Source organism: Echinops telfairi, unplaced genomic scaffold (genome assembly GCF_000313985.2).
Source record: "Echinops telfairi isolate 266 unplaced genomic scaffold, ASM31398v2 ScPeMD7_7424;HRSCAF=8462, whole genome shotgun sequence".
NCBI lineage: Eukaryota > Metazoa > Chordata > Mammalia > Afrosoricida > Tenrecidae > Echinops > Echinops telfairi.
The window spans coordinates 33,861,862-33,886,932 of record NW_022111324.1 but is presented as its reverse complement, the minus strand read 5'-3'; the positions used below and the strand labels follow the sequence as shown (position 1 = coordinate 33,886,932).

Sequence of the window (25,071 nt, the reverse complement as noted above, 5' to 3'; positions counted from 1 at the left end):
CTCATTTTTTTCTTCACCTCTTCTACATCATTAAATCACTGTCCTTTCATGTCCCTCTGCATTCACAGAAGAAGAAAAAAGCCCCACGGAGTGATGTCAGGTGAATTGGGTGCATGGGACAAGAGGCATGCGGCTTTATGCCCAAAACTGGCACACTGAGATGGCTGCATGAGCAGGTGCATTGTCGTGGTGGCAAAACCAGTCCCCTGTGCACCACAAATCAGGCCTTTTTTGTCACACACCATCACACTGTCTGTCCAGAACCTCTAAATAGAAAGCTTGATTAACATTGTGACCTGGTGGAACAAACTCTAAAGGGACAATGAGTCAGCATTTGTATCTGTTTGGGTAGACCACTAATGAACGGAATGAGGTTTGTCATCAATCTGCATTTCACCTGTTTTGAAATGAGAAAACCACTTGTACAGGAGTGTTTCCCGTAGCACTGTCCTTGTAAGCTGTGTTCAACATCACAACAGTTTCTGCAGCATTTTTCCTGAGCAGGAAACAAAATTTCATAGCCGGATGCTATTCTCTTAAATTGGCCATCACCAAAAACGAGGTTCCAGCAAAAGTGCTTTCACGAAAAAATCCACTGTGACCAGAGGAAACCTTCCCAGATGACTCCACTGGGTGCATGACTAAGAGGGAGTTGCTTGATGCTCACCTAGTGGGAAAAGTGCATACTAAGATAGCTCCACGCAGAGGAGCTTTTCTCTGTGTTTTTTAGGTGGGGGGGTATCCCTTCATATTGTGCTTTTTCAGAAAGTAGTCTCTCATGATGAAATGTTCAAATGTGTAAGGAGAATTATGTCTATCCTTGCTTCTAAGGAGCTTTCTGGCTATATTTCTTTTAAAAGAAATTTGTTTGTTCTTCTGGAAGCCTTCAATATTTTTGACAAAATCCTAAATCAAATGCCTCAATTCTTCTCAAAACTAATTTATTAATTGCTCAAATTTCACATGCATATGAGCATACTGAAGATACTATGACATGTGTCAAGCTTACTTTGGACCTCAAAGTGACATCCTTACCCGTTAACACTTTAAAGAGGTTGTGCAGTAATTTGCCCATTATAATATATCACTTGATATGACTGCTGCCTCCATGAACAATTAATCTGAAATCAATAAAAATGAAATTGTTAACAATTTCAATCAATCTTTTCTGCATTTATTATTATGGTAGCTATTGGCCGGTTGTAAAGATTTGGATTTTCTTTACAATGAGTTGTAATCCATAATAAAACAGCATACCTTGATCTTCATCAGCAAGTACTTTAAGTCTTCCTTCATAAACTAGGTTTGGGTCATCTGCATATCACAGGTTAATAAGCCTTCTTTTAATCTTATAATTTGTTCAGAGTCATACAGTCAAATGCTTTTGCATAGCAAAAAAAGCACAAGTAAATGTTCAGGTATTCTCTGCCTTCAGACAAAACTCATTTGACCTGAGCAATGACATCCTTAGTGCCACATCCTCTTCTGAATCTGGTTTAATTTTCTGGCAGCTCTCTGTCAATGCACTACTATAATTTTTAAAACTATCTTCAACAAAGTTTTACATGCATATGAAATTACTAATATTAAAAAAATAATAATAACCCACTGCCTTCATGTCAATACTAACTCCTAGAGACTCCCTGTCAGTTTCTGAGCCTGTAAGGGTTTATGGGAATAAAAACCCCAGTCTTTCTTCTACTGAGCCACATGTGGTTTTGAACTGCTGACCATTAAGACTGCAGTCAAAAAAGTATAGTTCAATAATGTCCACATTCATACATATGAATATCTTACAGTTAGTTGACCAAGTAAATGTCTTGCTAATGGTTAGTGAGTGCTTCCATTGCTTCATTAACTTGTTAAAACATTTCAATTGAAACCCTGAATTTCACTGCTTTTCGTGAAGCTTCAGACTTCTTTCAGTACTATCACTTCTTTATCGTATACTATCTCCTTGAATGGTAGGATATAGATCAGTTATTTTTGCTAAAGTGATTTTGCATATTTTTTCTATTGTCTTTTGATGTTTCCTGTTTTGTTAAATATTTTGCCTATAGAATACTTCATTATTGTAATTTGAAGATTGAATTTTTTCTTTCAGTTTGATATATATGGAGCAAGTTCTTCATTTTGGGCTTTCTAACAGCATGCCTTTGCATATGTTATTATAATACTGTGCTTTATTTTCTTGAGCTGACCATTGAAATTTTTTATTCTGTTATTTTTCTTCATCATTTCTTCCTTTTGCTATAGCTACTTTCAAATCAAGGGCAAGTTTCAGAGTCTGTTCAGAGATTTACTTCAATATATTACTTTTTCCTTTTCAATGACCTATTGATTTTTAATGCATGATGGTGTTTTCGGTGTTTGTTCTTTTTTAACTAATCATTTTATTGGAAGCTCTTTCCGATATTATAACAATCAAGAATTCAGTTCGATCAAGCATAATTTTACAACAACCCACATCAGCAGCGACTACAAAAAGCAAGAGAAACAAAATGCAATGTCAAAGAAGAACCTGAACCAAGCAACATACAAGGAAGCGACTTGAAATTGCCACAGAAAGAAATCGTCAGAATGATGCCTTGAGATGTACAGGATATGAGGGAATTAATACAGAAAAAGGATGAAATAATAGAAGGGATAGAGTCCACTTACCAAAAGGAAATACAAGGGTTAAGGGACAAGACAGCAGAAGTGAATAAATGGTAAAAGATCTTCCCAACAGGCTGGAAGAGATAGAGTATCGTATCAGCAACCTTGAAGATAGCCAAGTAGAATTCCACAAATGAAAACAACAATCAAAAATGGAAATAATCAAAGAAGCTGAAAAAAACCTGAAAACAATGAACGATGCTATGAATAGTAACAATATGCAAATAATTGTGATACCTGAGCAAGATATAATGAGGAAAACAACAGCCAAAATAGTGAATGAATTCCTGGAAGAAAACGTCCCCAATTTAATGAAGTAGAACCAATCATTCTGGAAGCAGAGGACAGCAATTAGACTGACCCCAAGAAGAACACACTAAGGCATATAGTAGTCAAATTATCCAACTTTGAGGAAAAGGAAAAAATTATAAGAACAGCTAGAGGAAAAAAATTGCTGTCACCTATAAGTGTACTCAGATAAGAGTATGCTTAGATCTATCAGCCGAAACCATGAAGAGGAGAGAATGAAGCTGCATATTTCAAAAGTTGAAGGAGAATAATGGTAACTGAAGAATATTCTGCCACACAAGATGTTCTCGATGCTGTCCCACAGGTCTTCTGTCATTAGAGATGTTCTTGAGATGTTCATAAAATTCAAGTGAGGAGAGGAGGTTGGTGGGGAGGCAAGGGAGCAAAAGGGGGACCTATCAGAAGGTTTGATATATAGCCCCTCCCTCCTTAAGGGGGGACAAATAACAGAAATGTAGGATAAGGGAGACAATGGAGTGTAAGACATGAAATAACAATAATAATATTAATTGATCAAGGTTTCACCAAGATTGGTGGGGGGAGGGGGAAAAGATGAGCTGCTTTCAAGTGTTCAAGTATAAAGAAAATGTTTTGGAAATGTTGATGGCAACATATGTACAAGTGTGCTTCATACAATTGAATGATGGATTGTTATAAGAATTGACAAAGCCCACCCACTAAAATTTTTTTTAATATTTAAATAAATTTAAGTGACATAAAGTCAAGATAATATATTGTCTCTTATGGGTGTTGTGCTAGGCTGGATTCTCTACAGAAGCAAAAGGCTGTGACTAGATTAAAGAGGTCTATTTTCCCCACAACTGCTTGGCTATTTTACAAGATTCCATCTTGGAGTTGATCACACTGTTCGATTACAGCAAAGGAGAATCTTGGACCACCCAAATTGACATAAAACCTAATTATTACGGATGGTTTAATTTTCTTAAATGTTAACTTTAATTTATATATAATCAATTAATAGTTTGTTGCACATTCAGCCCTGGCTTTGTTTTGGCTGCTGATATTGAACTTATCCATTGTGTCTTCCCACAGATATAGTCAATATGGCTCCCATATATCCCTTCTGGCAAATCTATGTGTATAGTTACTATTTGTTCTCTTGAAAAAAAGCATTTGAAGTGAAGAAAAATCCGATAGTGTAATTTCAAGCTTCATTTCTATCACCAAGGCCATTTATTCCAACTACTGCTACTTCCTTTTGTTCCCAACTTCTGAATTACAATCACCAATAATCATTAATACATCTTGATTGTATGTTTGATCAATTTCAGACAGAAGACCTTGGTAGAATTCTTCTGTTTCTTCATTAATATATTTCATATTTGGTACTTAAAATTGAGTAATATTTGTATTAATTACACTTCCTTTTACAGAACCTATAGTAGCATAGTGGTTATACCTTGGACTATGATCTGAAAGGTCAGTAGTTCAAAACCACCAGCTGCTCTGTAAGAGAAAGACTGGGCTTTCTACTTCCATAAACAGTTGCTATCTCAGAAACTCACAGGACAATTCTATCCTGTCCTATGATATCTCTATGAATAGGCATCAACTCAGTGAAGTTAAGTTTGGTTTTGATTTTTATTGGTGTATGGATTCTATCCTATAACAGATAGCATTGTACTTCAAGGTAGATCTTGATATGTTCTTTTTGATGATGTGTGGGATGCTATTTTTATTTAATTTTTCATCGATTTCATAGAAAACCATAGTTATCTAACTCAAAATGTCTAATCTCAGTACATTTCACTTCATTAATTCCTAGGATATTAAATTTTATCTATTTCATATTTTTATGACATAATTTTCCTGGATTCATACTTTGTATATTCCATGTTCTGATTATTAATGAATGTTTGCAAGTCTTTCCTCTCAGTTTGAATTTTTGCCCCATCAGCCAACGAAGGTCCCAAAAGCTTTTAATCTATCTCTGTTATTTAGTTCAACTCTGCTTTGAGAAAGTAGCTCTTCCTCAGTTGTACTTTGTGTACTTTCCAACCTGAGGAGCTAACATTCCTCCAATATACCTGACAATGTTCTACTGCTATTCATAAGGTTTTCAGTGACTAATCTCCATAGAATGGCTAACCCCTCTTTGCAGTCTATTTTCAGTCTGTAAACTCTGCTTATCCCTGTTCACCTTGTATGACTTTGAGGCTATTTGAAATACCAGGCACGAGGCACCACAGTAAGATAAACTGACAGACAAATGGTGGGATTGGCTGGGAGCAGGTTGATAAATTATAGAGGCCTTTTAACTGGAAATTTGGTCAGTTTTATCATTCTTTTTTTTCTCATTCTTTTGAGTATATAATGAGCCATTTCAGAAGTAAAAAAGATGAATCTAAACCCATCAGAAGAGTCAGGAGTAAAGGAGCACATGTAAAATCCCCATGCAGAGAAGTAGAGGTGCACCAAGTGGGCGAGTGAAGGGCATCTGGGCACACAGAAAGAGTAAAGCAGAGTACATTCCAGTAGGAGGGTGCTTTGTAAAGTGGGTAGTCCTTTGGGAATTTACCATTGTTGAAGGACCCTTGTAAAACTTGCCTGGGCAGGACAGAAGCCATTGTCCACATGGATAAGAGACTGAGAGCCAGAGAGACATGTGCTTGATGGCAGAGCTGAATAAAAGCCCTTTGAACAGAAGTCCGGTTTGATGTCTCCTCCTGACTCATGCTGGACTGTCAACTTCCCTACTAAAACCCCAAATTATGAATATTGTCTATGGGCTCTCTTTGTCATTTTAATAGATTATCAAGCCCAACAGAAAAGTAGAGTGTCATAAGAGGTACTGTTGGTTACATGAATTTTCAAATTGTAAATAATGTGTCAGCTGATTTTCTATACAAACAGTATTTGTTTTGTATGTTGTGTCCACTTCAATGGCTACCCTGTCATTAAAAGTGCATTTTCTAAAAAGGACAATTATCTCTAGAATCAGATCAGTTCCTGTTTCTACTTGAATGGCTAGCTTAAACTGCTAGTTTAGGAATTTGTATCATCTTACCTGAATTATTATAAAAACAATTTTAGCTTGTTTCCATATTGCCTGTATGAATTCATAGTCCCAAGACTACAAAGCTTATTAGTGCTTATCAGAAAAATTAGGAAGATTTAGAAACGGTTGTTTAACTTTAAAATGGTCACAATGAGTAAATTTACTTCATTTAAAACCTTATTGCCATCAAGTGGATTCTGATTCATACTGATCCCAGGCTTTACAGAGTAGAACTATTCCATAGGGATTTCTAAGCTGTAACCTTCATTGAAGCAGTTTTTCAAGTCTCTGTCCATGGCAGTTGGGTGGTTTTGAATCATCAACTATAAGTTAATAGCTGACAGCATACATATTTACAGCTTATATGTATTACATGTCACTGGCTAGAATGTATAAAAACTTGCAATTCCAACATGTACATATAAGCAAAGTAGAGCTTTGAATTGATTCTACAATATATGCTATTTAATTTGGATGAAGGACCATCATCTAAGACACAGCTATTCCATATACCATATGAAAGACAGATACTGTCAAAAGGACACAAAAGTTGAGAAGTTAGACATGTACTTGAAATATAGCTTTATAACAAACATTAGTGAGTTAGTTAATTGTGCCAACCTGGCCAATAATCACGTGGGGCTAACTGAAAGGCAGAGGGATAAATGGGTGGTGAACCTCACTTTTCTTGTTCTCAGGTCTCTTGCTTTGTGATGGTCGCACTGGGGTGCAGCTGTCTTAGCAGTTCCCTGCTTCAGCTTACAAGATTGACTTCCTACAAGACACCCCCAAGGAGAAGCCACATGGACCTATCCCAATGTAGCCCTGGGTGCTGGAGCAGCCGTGTGGAGACCCCTGCTAGTGCTGAGATGCTTATTCATTCACTGACTCAGCTTTCCTCCTGAAGTCGGCATCATTGTCTCTGTTTTGTGAGGTGGAGGACTGTATGGACTGGTGTTGGGTTAATGGGTTAATGTTAGACTTGTGGGCTTGGGCAGCATTGGGTTGGGATGTTTTCGTGATGCACACTTTCTTTACATAAAACTCTCTTATACATGAGTTGCTGTGGATTTGTTTCTCTAAAGTACCTAGACTAATACAATGAGATATTTCAAAATACTTATTAAGGTATCATAGTAGCTTTTTAAATAAGTTATTTCTTTAAATAAAATACTGACACAAGGAAATAGACTCAGCATAATTTGATTTTTCCTTTCCTTTCCATTTCATACTAATATCCTTATTGGAAACAATTAACCTAGCAAATATAATTATTTGGATGTTTCAAACTCACCTGAATTTCAATGCATGAAAGTTTTAAAATGATTCCACATATCTAAATTAGTTCTGAAATGCCCTGTTCAAAAGTTTAATGTGGCCCATTGTGAAAACCATGAGCTACAAGCGGCAGACAAAAAAATTTAATAAATGAGACGCATGAGTCTTTCTTTAAAACTGAAATCACCATGTTAGATTCTTAATCCCAAAAAGGTTTATCTATTTAGTTGAAAAGTTCAAAAGCATTTATAAGAATGCTAGAACATAATTTGCTGAAGTTGATGTCATAATGAACAGGGACAAAATAACTTCAATGCTTTCTTTTGGCTCAGAACTAGATCATCTTCATTTGTAGCTCAGAAAGACAGTATTTGTTCTCATACCACATACATTTTGGTAAGCACAATGTCACAGGAGCATACGCATCAATAACCTTTTGAGCATCCAGAAGGCTTAACAGGAAAGTTGCAAATGACATTGGACATATTTGTCATTCCATGTTAATTTCATAATTCTATTTTCTAAAACTAAGATCCAAAGTAATTTTAATTTCATGTAAGTATAGACCTGATGCTTTCAAAAATTTATCATAGGAGATAGCTAAAGAGAAGTTTGATTTTATAATAAGTGATTAATAATAATTTAATAATAAAGAATTTTCTGGGTACATAATGATATAATTTTCTATCAGAAAGGGAAAAATACATTACAATGACAGTAATATATCCTAAATTCTATATTTTATTTTGTGGAAGCATTTTTTCCTTTGATAATTATTTTTTGCATTGTAATATATAGAGTGTGATTTGTATTAGTGGTATAAAAACATACCATTAGCTATGTCTAATTCAGTTTTGATGAAAATGAAAATGAAAACAGAAGCTAAAAGCTTTAGTAGCAAAAAACAATAATATAAAATTATATTTTAGTATGCAAATGGCTAAATTAAAATCAAATAGCTTAGAGAAGAAAGAAGATTCTCAAATAACTTTACATGAGTCATCAATATATGTGAATGAAGATGTATTTGTTTCTTATCATAAAATTGGGTTTCTCTTTTGCTGTTTGCTAAGTCTATTTTTATGATAAGGTTGATTTTTAATAATCTCAAAGTTTACTGCTTCACAACTATGGGATAATATATATTATTTTAGTAAGAACACTATTAAAACATGGGTGATACAAAAATATTGTCACTTAGCTATGCTTGTAAAGGAAGGTTTGCGTTTGTCACTGATATCACTGTGATTAATTAGAATATAATCAACAATATTTACTAATAAGTAGTATCTGTCAAGTACTCATTTAATATCTGGTGTTGGAGTAGTAAAAAATATGCTGAAATGGAGTTCATATTCTAACAAGGAAGGGGGAAAATAAATAGATTAAGCAAATATATCCACTGGTGTAAAGGTTATAAGGAGAACTAAAGCAACCCAAAGGAAAGAAAGTGATTGGCCTATGTATCTTTTATCATTGATTTTTGAAGAGAGCATCTCAGAGAGGCAGCATTTTTAGAAAGACCTATAGAAAGCACAGGAGGCCATTTCAAATTCAAATATAAGGCTGTTCAAAGGCTCTACTGCAGGTACATACTTGTTATGTTTAGAAAGTGAGATGAGATTTTAATAGTTGGATTATAGAAGATTTCATCATGTGGGCAGTGTGGAACTGCATTCTGCAGGGCTTTCAGGGCTGTGACTTTGGTGAGTAAAGTGCCAAGTCTTTATTCTTCAGTACCTCTGGATGGACTGGAACCAACAACTTTGCACATAGTAGCTTAATTATTTGTGCCACCCAAGGATTGGTGCAAGTCAGCATAAAAATCTCATCAATTATTTAATTGTAATTTCTTGTGGGAAATTGAGATGCTGCACATTATTATGTCTTCTTCTAGAAATTGGCATTTTTATAAATAATAAGTATTTTAAAAATTATATCATTTCAATATTTTAAAATGGTTGACAAAACTGTTTTTAAATGCCAGGTCCAATTTTCCAGATCATTCTCAAAGTACAATCTCTTAATAGATCTTACATTTGGAAGAGTATATTTGGCTTTACTATCAACATGCCTAGGATATTGCATTCATACAGTTAGCATCGTATGGTTATCATAAGACTCCATTTATTCCCTATGTCTGTCTCACCCCCAGAATTTCCTGAAATTGATAATAAGCTTGACCCAGTTGTATTGACTCCAAACTTGGAAACATTATTATTCCATGTTTCTCATATACTTAACATCTATCTAATCTATCAGCATATAATTATAATTGTGTACCACAACCTATTTCCCATCATACCTACTACTACCTTTCTACTAAGGACAACTAGCCAAATCACTTCCTTTTGAGTCCATTTGAACTGCATTCTGAAGGGTTTTCAAGATTGTGATTTTGACTATGTAAGCAAATTGCCGAGTGTTACTTTCAAGGCACCTCTGGATGGATTAAAATCACCAATTTTTCAGATAGCAGGTGAGCACTTTACCATTTGTGCCACTTAGGACCTCCTGTTTGCCTCAGCCAGTGTCACCTTTCCTGTGGACAACAGCAAACCCTTAAGGCTTGTGCTGCTTTGGCTTTTCCTCATCCTTCATGTAAAATTTATTTTCTACATTAAATTATTTTACCCTCTCACTAAAACCTTTTCATGATTTCTCTTCTTACAGGAATATAATGAAATATCCCTGTCATAGCCTTTAATATCCTATTTGACCCAACCAAAGCCTACCCACAACATTAAACAGAAAAGAAGAAATACATGGTCAAAGACACTTTTATGTGACTGGGGACAACAATTTCAGTTGACATTGCTGCAATGTAAGTGAACACAAAACAGCAGAACTCAAGTAGAACAAAGCACTAGCTAAAAAGCACAGCACATTTGGTTATACAAAAGAATGAGGACAGATTTTTCTTTTAGAAGATATGAGACTTTGAATTGTAAATTGAGAATGATTTACATATCACTAGTCAATGAGGAGTTCTTAGTTCTGGTCCTTCCATTAAGTCTCTGAAATATTACTTTTTCTAAGTTCCTTGACTTTATTAGGTTCAGTTGCATGATTATTGATGATGTTTCCAAATTGAATTAGCAACGATCCTGTTTTAAACTCTTTGCACTTCACATAAAATATTCCTCAAAATTTAATCAAATCAATAGTTTATTAAAATTAAATTCCACATCACAATCAATCATTGAAATGAAATCACATAGCATGATTTTATTATAGGTACATATTCAAATGTAACCGCATTTTCTTAGAGATAATCCTCTTTGATTTAATGCTTAGATATTATGTTGTTTATGATAGACTTATAAAGAAGCTTTCAGAATGCAAACATATCTATATGCAAAACCTAATGCTTTTCATAATGTATTATCACTTGAATGTGGTTCTGGTGAAGTAAAATATTCAATGCTCCTTGAGCTATCTTTGAAACTTCAGTAGTGAGTAAATTCACAGATTTATTTTTCTCTTACATAACTTTTATTTGATATCACATTGTAATTACATCCCTTCTCAAAGTTTGAGTCACCTTTTGAACTCTCCTGTGTGAAAGACTGCCACCATGGGATAAGAAGCTAGAAATTTCCCAGGTTGGCAAGTGCTCCTTTTGGTTTTGGAATTATGGGGAACAAAATTGTAATAATTTTATTAATTGAATAACTGGTTTATTAATGAAATTGGCAGAGGTCATTGACAGAATAATAATAGTAAATAGGATTGTTTTATATGCTATTACAATGAGTATACTTTATATAAAAATATAACTATATTTTTGTTTTAATTAAAGATTGCATTTGACCTGTTTCATATGGAGTTAAAATTAAGGTACACCTTGTGGTATTGTGGTATTTTAGATATACTGGTTCAGATAAGTAACATATTGCTTTCTAATTTATAAAATTAATATAAATGAAGTATGATAATCACATGACAAAATTATTATTGTGCATTATTGTTTTATTAATATTAGTTGATGTAATCCATCAGATTTTTAAATGGAACTGAAGTAAATTAATATAGAATAAAATATTTCTTATACAAAAGACCTATTTAGAAATATGAGGCATAGTATTCAGTATGGATTTAATTATACAGAAATAATGGTTCATACAAGTTTGGTCATTAATCATCTTACCTCAGCAGAATTTATTTGTAGCTTAATCCCCCCAAGACATAGTACCTACTGAGGTCATGATCCTTCCAATACTTAGAATCTTCAATAATAAAGCTGCAAATTTTGTGCTTCTTTTAAAAAGCCATCTTTTCTGAATGGCTGACATTGCTTTATGTTAGCATAGGAGGTCAGGGTATTAGCACTTCTTTTCAAGCATTATCTTTCATGGTTAAAAGTGTTCCAAGTTCGGTGGTTTTCGTTCAGTGCCATCAAGTCGGCTCCAACATGCAGTGACATCATGCATAACAGAAGAAAACCTTGCAGTTCCTGCGCCATTTAAAAAATTGTTCTTTGCTTCAACCTAGCGTTGTAGCCACTGTATCATTTCCTCTCCTTCAGGTTCAGGCTATGTTTCACTGCCCTTCCAAATATGATGTCCTTCTCCCGGGACTTGTCTCTCCTGACAATATGTTCAAAGGATGTAAGACAAAGTCTCCCCAACCTTGCCTCTTAGGAGCACTCTGGCTGTACTGTGGCATTACCTGGGGAATTAGAACAAACTGTTCCCATCCTTTGTGAAGTTTGGACCCTCTGTTGAACTAACCTGGGTGATGTCTGGTAATTCAGCCAAACACTTAGAAATTATACAGGTTGAAAAGAGTTCTTCCATTGGCATTGTATTTATGGAAGGGGTGGGGACAGCAGGATTTTCATGTGATCAAGCCTACAAATTTCCCACTGAAGAAACAAATTGTTAACAGAATTCAGTACTATGCTAGAAAAAATGGAAATTTATCCCAATGTACAATGATTTTCCTTTTCTGAATAAGAATTAGTTAGAAAAACAAGGAAAAAGAGTTATTTTTGGTATTTTGGTTCTTAAAACTGAATATTCCATTGTATAAAAGGACAGGATAGTTTAAATCAGTGGTTCTCAACCTTCCTAATGTCATGACCCTTTAATACAGTTCCTCATGTTGTGGTGAAACCCCAATCATAGAATTATTTTGGTTGCTACTTCATAACTGCAATCTTGCTATTGTTATGAATCTGGCGACCCCTGTGAAAGGGTCATTCGATCCCGAAAAGGGTTGCGACCCACAGGTTAAGAACCACCATTTAGACTTTAAATAGTATTCTTATGACATGAATAAACACTGTAAATATTGTCTAGGTCCATATGCTCAATTTCTTCAAAAACTAAGACAAGCTTCTGATTTATTATTTCACTTTACTGATACTTTTAATTATGCATCAATATTGCACTCATCAGAATTGTACATCTCTTATTGTCAATGGACAATTTTATATTCATTTATTATAAGTATTTTTGTAAATTTGTGTGTGCATGTGTGTGGTAGTGTCATGTTCAAATGACTATTTCAATTTGGAATATACTGACAAAATTGAATTTGTGTACCTAAAACCTTAAGAATAGTCTCTATTTATTTGTTATTCATCTAAACCTTACCAAACTGTGAATCCCACCTGAATGCCAGCATGAATACTATTGATGCTGTTAGTTGCTGTCATATGTGTGTTCTCTGGAGAAGCAAAACAAGTGAAGCTTATATATGCATACACAGCCTCAAAAACTAGACTCATTGCCATTGAGTCACAGTGATGCTCTAGGACAGGGATAGAACTGTCCCTGTGAGTTTCTGAGGCTGTAACTGTTCGTGTGAGTAGAAAGTCTTATCTTTCTCCCTGCATATATATAAAGGGCTTATATCAATGAAATGCCTCTCACAACTATAAAAGCATTCAGGAGCCAAGTCTGTAAGGCAGATGTCAACTTGGAAACTTCTCCTAACTTGGTTACCTGCAGGGCATGAGAAACCTAAGATCAGCAGGTCAGATAACAGGTTTTTGGCTGCAGAGTTGAAGAAATCCTTTGTCAGCAGGTCAAGTTTCAATTGCAGATGCTAATAAATCCAAGGTCAACAGGTCAGATGGAAAGCTGTAGATGACTCCAAGGATTAGCAGGCAATGTGAGTTCATTCAAGTCCAAACAACCAGAAGTTGATGAGCTAGATGTAGGATCCAAATCTAAAAAGCAATAAAACTTTTCCACAATACACTTATATTGGAAGCAGGCCACACTGTCAGGAAGGTACTATCATGGGGTTACTGGGTTACTGCGGAACTGAAGAAAATCCTGACCCAGTCAGGTTGACACAAAAATTAACTATCACAGATGCCAGTAAGTTACCTGCAACTTAATGCAAACTTTGTGCAGCAGAATAAAGCACTTCCCAGTTGTTTCCTTCTGAAATCTTTGCTATGTTAGGGTTCATCGTTGTAGTCACTATGTCAATCTGTCTTGTAGGATCTTACTACTTTTTGCTAAGCTTCCTTTTTATTAACCATCTTATCCTTCTCCAAGGATATGAGAGACATGCTGTGACAAATCTCACCGTCTGGATTCTAGTGAGCATTACAGTTATGCTTCTTCCATGACAATATGTTTATTCTTCTGGTCACACCAAAAAAACACACACAACACAACACACAATTCACTGCCAGCAATCAATTTTTCTCATAGGGAATATTCTTCACCACCATTAATTCAAATTTATTAATTATTATCCAATCTTTCTTACCCATTATCCAGCTTTCTCATGCATATGAGGCAATTGGAAAAAAGCATGGCTTAAGTTAGGAATTCCATAATTCTCAAAGTAACATACATGCTCTTTAGCACTTTAAAGAATACTTATATAACAAATTTGCCCAGTGAAATTTGTCAATTGATGTCTTTACTCTACTTGTCTTTACTACAACGTCCATCTCTTCTCTGTTTATTATGATGTTTTCTGCTGGTCCAGTTTTGAGTAATTTTGTTCTTTGTTTATATTAAGATATAATTCCAACTGGAGGCTATATTCTTTGATCTTCTTCAGAACATGCTTCAAGTCTCTTCACTTTCAAAAAGCAAAGTTGTTTCATCTAAATATTGCTCTTCATTAATAAGCCTTCCTCCAATATACCATGATCTTCTTCATATAGTCCAAATTCTTGGATAATTTACTTACAAATTGAATGGCTATAGTGAAAGGATACAATTCTATGGCAACCTTTCCTGTGTTTGTTTTAAGTGAATATCTTTTGGTCTATGCACATGTCTGTATATGCATAATTAAGTGTTCTGGAATACCCATTCTTTACAAGGAGAGCTAAAATGATCTATGGTCCAAACAATAAAATGCTTTTGCCTTGTCAATAAAATTAAACAACAACATACTTCTTTCTTTTTGGAGGGGTGGGATACGGTGGTTGTGATGAACTTGTTTGTCACTAATGATTCCAAGACCATTTCAGTTTTCCTTATCCTTTTTTTTTTTCCTCTCAGACCACTATTTAGATTTCAGGGATAAAGGATATGAAGGGTTTTTTGTTTTTGTTTTTTTTGCTTTGTTTTCAAAAAACATATGATGCCCAACTCAAGAAATGAAATCATCAATATCCTATTAAACCTTCCATGTGTGTGGTTCTTTTTGTTTCCCCCACAGCTCTCCTCCCTCTTTGTTCAAAATCCTATCCCTCCCCACTCTGTTCCCACTGCCATGTCTGGCCTCTTCATAGTCTTCAAAATCTTGTCCTTTAGTGTATAAATCATGTCTTTTTCTTTCTTTCATTTTAATAATAATGGTGTGATTAAATATTTATCTTTGTAAGATTGCTACATATAAGTTTGTCTAGTTTTGTTTGTGGCTTGAAGTATTTAAGAGATCTGTGATTTTTTTATTCATACAGAATATTCCATTTTATATATATATATATATCAAGAGTTGTTTATCCATTCCTCTATAATAGGATTTGGAGTTGTTTCGAGTTTTTTCTATTATGTAAATCGCTGCAATAGACATAGGTGAGCATATGTCTGTTTGTGTTGTAGTCTTTATTTCTTTAGGAAACATACTCAGTAAAGAGATTGCTGGATCATAAGGTACTTGTATTTGCATTTGTTTCAGGAAGTGCCATAGCTAGTTCCCTAATGGCTGTATAATTTCTACAGGTCCACCCATCAGCATCCCAATCTATCCACATCCTTTGCAGCATTTATTCTTTTCTGTGTTATTGATTTTTTTTTAAAGTGTCAGTGTGGGTGTGAGATAATATCTTATTGTTGTTTTAATTTTTATTTCTCTTATTTCTAATTAACTTGAACATTTCTTCATATAATTGTTGGGTGCCTGGATGTGTCTTTGATACATTGTCTATTCATGCATCATGCCCATGTTTTTTATTGGATTTTTTTGTATTTTTATTAAGATATAATTTTCTATATGTTTGGAAATTATCTGATGTACTATTATTGGATAGTTTTCCCAATCTGTGCATCCTCTTTTGAGTCTTTCTATGTGCTAAAGTGTCATATTTTCAGTTCTTTATTTTGTGTTCTATAGTGTGGATATGTGAATATTTTTCATTATATTCACATCAATAAGGCAGAAAGAATGATAAGTAATAAATATTAGGTCATAAATAAGTGGATCATAAAATTAAAAAACAATAGAAAAAAGAAGTCAAGAAGTTGGTTCTTCTAAAATATTAACAAAATTGATAAACCATTGGCAAACCTAACAAAGGAAAAGTATGAGTAAAAACAAATTCCATGAATAAGATTGATATTATGACAGAACCAAACGAGAATAAAAAAATCTCATAATATTATGAAAAATTGTACTCCACAAATTTGAAAATCTATAAGAAATTGATTTTCTAGAAATGCACTCTTTACCAAAAATACCAGAGGAGGATATAAACAATGTCAACAAGTCTGTACATGAGAAGAAAAACTCCCAACATCAAAAAGTCTGGGCTCAGAGAGTGTCAATGGGGAAATTCTATCAACTGTTTACAGAAGATTTAATATCAATTTATATAAGCTATATGCCAAGATCTTCAATAAAACCCTTGCCAACGAAATTCAACAAAGCAGCCCAAAAATAACATCACAATCAGGGGGATTAATACCAAATATGTAAGGATGGTTTAATATTAGAAATATAATCAACTTCATTCACCACATAAACAAAATATAGAACTGAATGATAAAGTCAATTCATGGAGAAAAGGCATTTTATATAAATCAACATCAATTCTTGTTTAAAACAGTTAATAGAACAGGCATAGAAAGGAAATGTCTCAATACAGTAAAAGCCCTGTATGTGGAAACAATAGCCTGCATCTGACATTGTTGAAAGTGACCATGTCCTCTCCAGTAGAAACTAGAGGAGGTTGTCCTTTACTACCACTTTTATTTAACACTGTTCTGGAAGGGTTAGCTAGAGCCAAAATGCATTATAAAGATATTAAAGCTCTCCACATAGCCACAGCAGAGATAAAAGTCCATTTATTGCTGATGCCATAATCTTATATATAGAAAAACTCAAAGATTCCATTAAAAATTGCTCAAACTAATTGAAAATTGTGGCTGCATAGCAGGCTATAAGACCAACATACAAAAATCAGTTGGATATGTGTATATTAAGGATGAGAATACCAAACAGCATATTAAAAGGACAATACCATTTATAATAACTACACATATAAACATCCAATCAAGATGCATCCACAACTATAATATTCATAGTTCCACCTCCTCTTCTGAATCAAGTTTGAATTCTGGCAGCTATTTGCAGAAGTACATCTGCAATCCTTTTTTTTTTTTAAATTACCTTCAACAAGATTTTTAACTGTATGTGATACTAATGATATTGTTTGATTATTAATTGACCCATCCTGCTACGTTATCGTTCTTTGGAATAGACACAGCTATGAATCTCTTAAAGTCAGTTGGCAAGAATGCTATCTTCCAAATTTCATACCATAAAGGTGTGGCTCTAGCACTGTATCAGTTTGCAATCTATCAATTAGTAATCTATCAATTCCTAGAAACTTGTTTATTACCTATAACCTTCATTTAGATTGGATGCCTTTCTTCAATACTATTAATTCTTAGTAATACACTGCCTCTTGAAATTGTTGATTGTAAACTACTTATCATTAGTACAGTAACTCATGTTCCCTTGATTCTTCCTACATCACTCAATGTTTTGCCTATAGAATTGCAACTCGAGGTGTGGCTTTTTTCTTCAATTCTTTCAGTTTGAGAAATGTTGAAATATGTTCTTTTTTATATATATCATAATACTTGTTTTTGTCCTCTTGAGTTACTCTTTGAAATGTTCAACTCTTTTACTTGACCACTTCTGTTTGTTTGAATGAATCTAGTACATTGAAAAAGGGCAGTCAGTGAGAATGCCTTGAGAAATGGCATCAGGCTTGGTAGAGGGGCAGAGATTAGGAAAAGCATAGAAAAGAGAGATTTACATGGTGGCGTCAACAATGGGTTCAAATATAAAAAACAAATGTGAGGATGGTACAAGACCTGGAAATGGAAATGTTTAATTTGTTGTGTGAAAGGTCTCTATGAGTCAGAACTGACTAGGTGGTACCTAGAAACAACATTGGAGATCAAACTTCGTAATCTCTTCTGATATTCACTTTGGATTTTTTTCCCCTAACTTTTTAATAACTTTTAAAATTTTTCATGTATGATTTTTTTCGTCTCATACTACAGTTCATCAGGTCTTTGTTCATTAGTGTTCAATGTGTCAAATTACTTTTAATATAGTCTCTAAATTGAAGTGGGTTATATTTAATATCAACTCTAACTTATAAATAAACAATTGATTATCTGTTTCAAGGTCAAGCCAACTCTTTTTATAGTTGATGATACTGAGTTTCTTCAATATCTCTGTTCATAGACCTAGTCAATTTATTCATACGTGTCCTATCTGGTGAGGTCTACATACATAGTCATCATTTATGTTATAGAAAAATTGTATTTACAATGAATAAGTGCTGCAAAAAAATTTCATGAAATCTTCATTAGCTACAAAGGATTTTAATGAGGAAATCTGAGGCAGAATTTAGTTCACAGATATGTTTAATTTGCTAAAAGATGGATTTATGTTCATTTTTTAACTTACATTCTTGCAATGGCTTTTAAAGTCTGTAAAAATAAAGATTAAGAAAGATAGCCCACATGTTTGCTTGATGCTGCATTATTAGTCAGATAGTCTTTCTGTCTACAATAATCCTCACAAATAAACTATTACTTTATTCTTTCAAATTAATGTTAGTAGGTTAGTCCTAATGACAGACTAAATAAGACTATGACCAAGTTCCAGAAACCTGAATTCTTGTTTTATATTTAAAATTATTTAAAGCTCAAGCAAATTGATGGTAGTAAATCTGCTTATTCAGAAGGAAAATAGTTGTGTAAATATAGATATTTATAGGATAGTGTTATGTGAATACAATTTCTGTTGTGAACTCCAAGGTTAAATATTATCAGACATGTTTTTCTAGTAATGTTGCTCATTGAAAAAGTAATTAGAATAAAATTCCAACTCTCTGTGAAGTGTTTAAAGCTCTTTGAGACTTACTTTTTAATGCTGCCTGAGATCCCTGTGTGCTGATTTCATACTGCTATTTATGCAGTGGGGAAGATTAAAGTCGTGTTCTCTTCTGATTGGAATTCACATTTAGCAGAGGAATCATCTGATTACTTTCTGTAGATAGACTTGCCTGAATGTCCTGTCTTATGTTTATATGCATGACTAACTACTTATTTTAACACTTTAGCATTATTTTCTTAATGACAAAATAGAAAACCTGGAGAGTTAATATATATATTTTAATGTTTTTAAAAGTTAAGGTATTACAATATGCATTTAATTTTCACATTTCATTTTTCAAAAATGATGTATTGTTCCCAAATTGGGAAAGTTTGCTCTACTGCAAATATAGGGGTTTTGGCAAATCTGGTGTTAAGCAAAAAATGCATACAAAGACCTGAAAAAATTATAAATAATGAATTTTAAACGTATAGTATATTAAAACAATTAAAAATGACAAGCATTTTAAATTCAAAAGCACAAGCTATTTACTTCTATAAATCTATCTTAAAGAACAATCACATTATTTGAATAACCTCCATGTGCATGAATATCTAGAGCACTATGATTCAAGCCATTGAGCTTGAAAACAAATTGAATTTGTGGAAATTTTAAATTCCAGTTTTATTATGTTCCTCCAACAATTCATGCTGCCCACAAAATCTAAATCATTATAAGTAAATAAGTAAACAAACCAGATGTGATAGTTAGGTTTATTGTGCCAATCTGGTCAATAGGAACATGAGGGATTAAACATGTCACAGTTTGATTGGAGGGCAAAGAGATAAATGGCTCCGCAAAGCTTATCCCCGTCTCTCTTGCTCTCTGGTAATTGGACAAGGGAGCTGTTGCTTTAGCTAATTCTCTGCCTCAACCTTTGTGCTACACTACCTGAGGGCCAAGACAACCCACGGATCATGTCAGTAGAGCTTGAGGCTCCTTCAAGACCTGCTTCTCCACACTGCTAGTGTGTCCATCACTTGAGTTTGTGACTGGTGGATCCTGTTGCCTTGCATTGCGTGAGTTTGATATCGGGTCTGAGCCTGCTTCACTAAGTTCCCAAGCTTAGTTATTAGTTTTTATTATACACAAGGTCACACTATGCTCACTCAAAGAGAGAATATGTTTACATAAGAAGTATAATATATTCTGTTCAGGCAACAACATCACCTAGGGTATAGTTATCATTGTTGTTAGATGCCAGCAGTTGACTCTGACCCATAGTTACACTATGCACAACAGAGTGAAACCCTGCAAGGTCGTTTGCCATTCTCACAACTGTTCCTGTGCTTGAATCCACTGATGCACCAGTTGTGTCCATTCATCTCCTTGAAGGCCTTCTCCTTTGCTATCCCTCTACTTTACCAAGCAGTATGCCCTTCTCCAGGAAATGGTCTCTCCTGACAATATGCCCAAAGTATGTAAGACAATGTTTTGCCATCCTTGCCTCTAAACAGCATTCTGACCTTTCATCTTGCAACACAGATAGGTTTGTCCTTTTGGCAGTCCACTGAAAAAATATTCGCTTTCAATATTCTTCTCCAGCACCATAATTGAAATGCTTCAATTGTTCTTAGGACTTCTTTATTTGGTATCCAACTTTCACATGCATTTGAGGCAATGGAGAATACAATAAATTGGTTCAAGCACACCCTAGTCATCAAAGTAACATACTCACTTGTCAGTATTCTAAATCGGTCTTGACAGCAGAATTGCCCAATCCAATACATCTTTTAGTCTCTTGACTGGTGCTTCCATGAGCATTGATTGTTAATCTAAGACAAAATCCTTGACAACTTGAACCTTTTCTCCATTTATCATGATGGTACCTATTTGTCCAGTTGTGAAAATTTTGGTCTTCATTACATTGAGTTGTAATCCATACTGAAGGCTATAATTCTTGATCTCCATCAGCAGGCACCTCAATTCCTTATCACTTTCAGAAGCAAGATTGTGTCATTTGCATACTGTAGGTTGTTAATAAGCCTTCCTCTAATCTTCATGGCACGTCATTCTTCATATAAATCAACTTCTCTGATGATTTGTTCAGCATACAGATTGAAAAATTATGGTGACACTGATGAAACACACAACTTTACTCTAGTTCTTTAATGCTTCCTCCCCACTATCACGACCCCAATTCTATCTTACAAATCTGGCTAGATCAGAGCATGTACACTAGTACAGATAAGAGCTTGAACACAGGGAATCCAGAACAGATAAACCTCTCCCAATAACGAGAGTAGTGATACCAGGAGGGGAAGGAGAAGGTGGGTTGAGAAAGGGGGAATCAATCACAATGATCAACATATAACCCCCTCCCAGGGGTACGGACAACAGAAAAGTAGGTGAAGGCAGACAGTGGTCAGTGTAAGTCAGGAAAAAAATAACACTTTATTAATTTTGAAGGGATCATGAGGGAGGGAGAGGGAGAGAGGAGGTGGGGGGGAGGGCAATTAGCTGATACCTAGGGCTCAAGTAGAAAGAAAATGTATTGAAAATGATGATGGCAATGTATGTACAAATGCACTTGACACAATGGATGTATGTAGGGATTATAAGAGCTGTAAGTAACCCCAATAAAATTATTTTAAAAAAATAAAAATTATGGTGAGTGATTACAACCCTGATGCAAACTTCTCCTGATTAGAAACCATGCAGTATTCCCGTGTTCTGTTTCCACAACTGTTCTGTTTCCACAACTCATGTAAAAGTGCCAAATGAATCGCTTCTTAGCCTTTTGGCTAAGATCAAGTGTAGTATCTGTTCTTATCAGTTTAATATCTGATACATCCTCTATCCGAGGACAATATATTAAACGGATTTTTGGAGCAGGGAGATGGAATAGGAGCTTGCTCCATCCACTCCATGCATAGACCTGGTATTGCAGTACTTCCAGGAATGGTGCACCCCCTCAGGGGACTCTAAATAAAAAAAAAAAAAAGTTTCAAATGAGCATAATGAAGTGTTCTGGAATTCCCATTATTCTAAAGTTTACGTGTGCAGAAGAGGAGGGGCCCCCACAAATCATCACAGGTCTGGTAGGCACAATTGTACAGCGATAATAAGTAAAGATTATAGTAAAGTCATAGAGAGCATAAGAGGTAGAGGAGAGATTGGAATAATGGAATAAGACACAATTCATGGTAGCATGCTCACCTCAGTCCCGCTTGGTGGTCCTCATGTGGGGTGCCCGGCCACGAGAGCAGGAGAGAGCCTCCGGAGCGAGAGCAGGAGAGCCCCCGGCAGTGAGGACAGGGGAGAGCCTCAACTTTATTGCTTACCCAAGGTTATATCTCCTTCAGGAGGCATGGTTACAGGCAACCACACGTCACAGGAAGGGGCAATACAGTAGGCATACACATTGTAGGAAGGGGATGTATGATAGGCATAAGCATAACAGGAAGGGGATGAGATAGAGGTGTGCCCATAGGAATGGGAAGGTCTAGGGGTACACATGTGACAAGATGGGCGGACCCTAGATTCATAATGGCAGCCTAACCTTGGTCATCTTTGGGCGGGTTTGACCTCTCTGATGTCTCCTACAAGGAAACAGACAACTACTATCCTTATCAGAAGGGAGTGGGCCCTGCTTGTTGTGGGATAAACAGTGATGTCTGCTTGGTCTAGATGGCTGATAGCTCTTAAGGAGAATGACCCCTATCTACTCCTGATGACCTCCAAGTGTATAGTCATTCTCAAGCAGCTATTTGGGGGAGACAACTTGGGAGAAATCCTTCTGCTTCCCATATTTATCCACAATTTATTATGGTCCACACAGTCGAATGCCTTGCATAGTTAATGAAACGTAAGTAAACATCTTTCTGATATTCTCTGCTTTGAGCCAAGATCCATCTGGCATCAGCAATGATATCCTTTGTTCCTGGTACTCTTCTGAATCTGGCCTGAACTTCTGGTAGTTCCCTTTCAATGTACTACTTCAACAGTTGTTGATGATCTTTAACAAAATATCAATGACATTGTTCCACAGTTAGAGCATTCTGTTTTATAACCTATCTATGGAATGGGTACAAATATGGATCGCTTCCATTCAGTTGGTCAAGTAGCTGTCCTCCAAAGGCACAGAGGAGTAAGTACTCCCAGTGATTCTTCAGCCTCCTGAAACATTTCACTTGGTATTCCATCAATTCCCAGAGTCTTGTTTTTGTCTAAGAGATAGAGCAATAGCCAAAATGCAGTTCAAGATACAAATCAAAGATTGAACCCACAGGGGGAAATATCACTAATACTCTGGGATATTGGATGGATCCTACTTTATTTTACTCTATAGCATATTGATATTGAAAGTTCGAGATCAATAAATACTAGTATTAAATTAATTTATTTTCTTCTTGTGTGGAATAGGTTTTTATGTCAACTTGGTGGGCAAGGATTCACCATATGTTCTAACAAAATATAGTCAACTCCTTGAATGGGATTTTTTTTTTAATATAAGGCAGTCAAGCAGTTGGAGGGAGAATACATATTTTTAATCTGGTCACAGCTCTTATTCAATTTAGGTTTCATTGAGGGTGTGGCCTCCTCTTGGTATAAATTGACAGTCAGGTCACAACCTGATGATGCCTCCTTCAGAGACTGGCCTAGATATAAGAAAGATAGAACTTCTCTTCGCTCTTGCCTTTTTCTTCTTCCTCCTTGCTGGGACTCGATGTCTGCTTCCATGGGGAGCCCCATGTGGGCTGCCTGTCTGGAGATCTGTCAACACCTCGCCATGTGTTCGCTAACTTTGGGGCCATGCAACTCTGTACCCACTAGCCTGCGATCTCCCTGCTTCATGATTTACCTTTCTGCATCACTGACTTTCAGCCACCTGATTATGAAGAGGGCCGTGCTAGCATCTGAGCCAAGTACTTGAGTTGGACGGGCTAGGATGCCTATTTTATATAAAATTACTTCTTGATATAAAGTTCTTATACATATGTTAGTGTCACTGGTTTTGTTTCCCTAAACAACCCAGCCTAAAAACATTGCCAATCTTGGATCCATTAAGTTAAGCACCCACCAAGCTGTGGTCTTCCGGCTTTATTATCCTGCTTTCTATTCACCATCTCCTCCATCTACAGGAGTCAGGGAAAGCCTTCAGCTTACATCTGACCATGAACCTGTCCTCTACTCTACTTACCCACTTCTACAGCAGTGTGAACCATTTCTTAAGTTAAATCTTTCTATATATGTACGATGTCACTGGTTTTGCTTTGCTGGAGAACATAGTCTAACACTTCATTTTAAAAAATAACTAAAATTATATAGTTTTATGAACTTTATTTTTTTGTATATGTAAAATGATCATGTCCAAAATCTCTTCAACATTTATAATTCAATGTGATAAAAAGGAATTTGATAATATGATGGGAGAAAATTAAATATTCATGTTTGACATTTTTTTAACTGCTCTTTCTTTTGGTGTTTATCTTATATTCTAATTGTTCTGGGCAGTGTGCAGGATTTATGAGGAAGAACATAACAGGTACTTCCCATTGATGAAAAGATAAAATTATTTTACAGTCATTTAAAAAAATTACATATTTATGTGAAAATTATTTGACAAGTTTTAGATAAATAACTGCAATCTAGATACATTCTGTGATCTAACGATCACTCTCATGGACAGAGAAAGGGGACTAAAGCACAGTTAAACCTTGGAGATTTTAAAGTTTTTGTGTCAAGTTTGCTGGGACAGGATCTCAATGGTTTGACAGTTAAGACTCAGTAGTCCCCCATCATAAGATCTCCTTGACGATATGGCATACCTCCAAAATTAGTGAATGCTTTAGAAACGTGCTTGCTTTGGGCTGGGTCTGTATCGTATATCTGGATCATTTACCTCCAGTTCTTTAGACTTGAGCCAGTTGCCTAGTGTATTGCCTGCCAATCCTGGAAGTTGTTAAGAGTCAGCTGTGTTACCTAATGACCTTGGATTTATCTCTGTGGTCTGAAGACTTTCTCTGACCTGCCTATCTTTAGTTTATCACACTTCTGCAGATATGTGAGGCATTTGACTTGCAAGTTCTTTAATTGTATGAGCCATATCCTTGTTATAAACTTTATATATATATATATATATATATATATATATATATATATTTAAAAGCTTCACAGCTTTTGCTTCTATGGACAGTCCCAAAGGTCCAAAATATCTTCCCTTTTGTCAGGATTTGGTTAGTTAGAAATAATTTAATCAATTT

At 35.2% G+C, this 25,071-nt stretch overlaps 1 non-coding gene across 1 annotated transcript; it reads left to right on the top strand.

Moving 5' to 3' along the window:
• The first annotated feature begins 21,589 nt into the window (after nt 1-21,589).
• On the top strand, nt 21,590-21,780 carry LOC115872531. Its single transcript, XR_004047923.1, has one exon. It is a non-coding gene; the product is annotated as a U2 spliceosomal RNA (small nuclear RNA).
• Nucleotides 21,781-25,071: the final 3,291 nt, after the last annotated feature.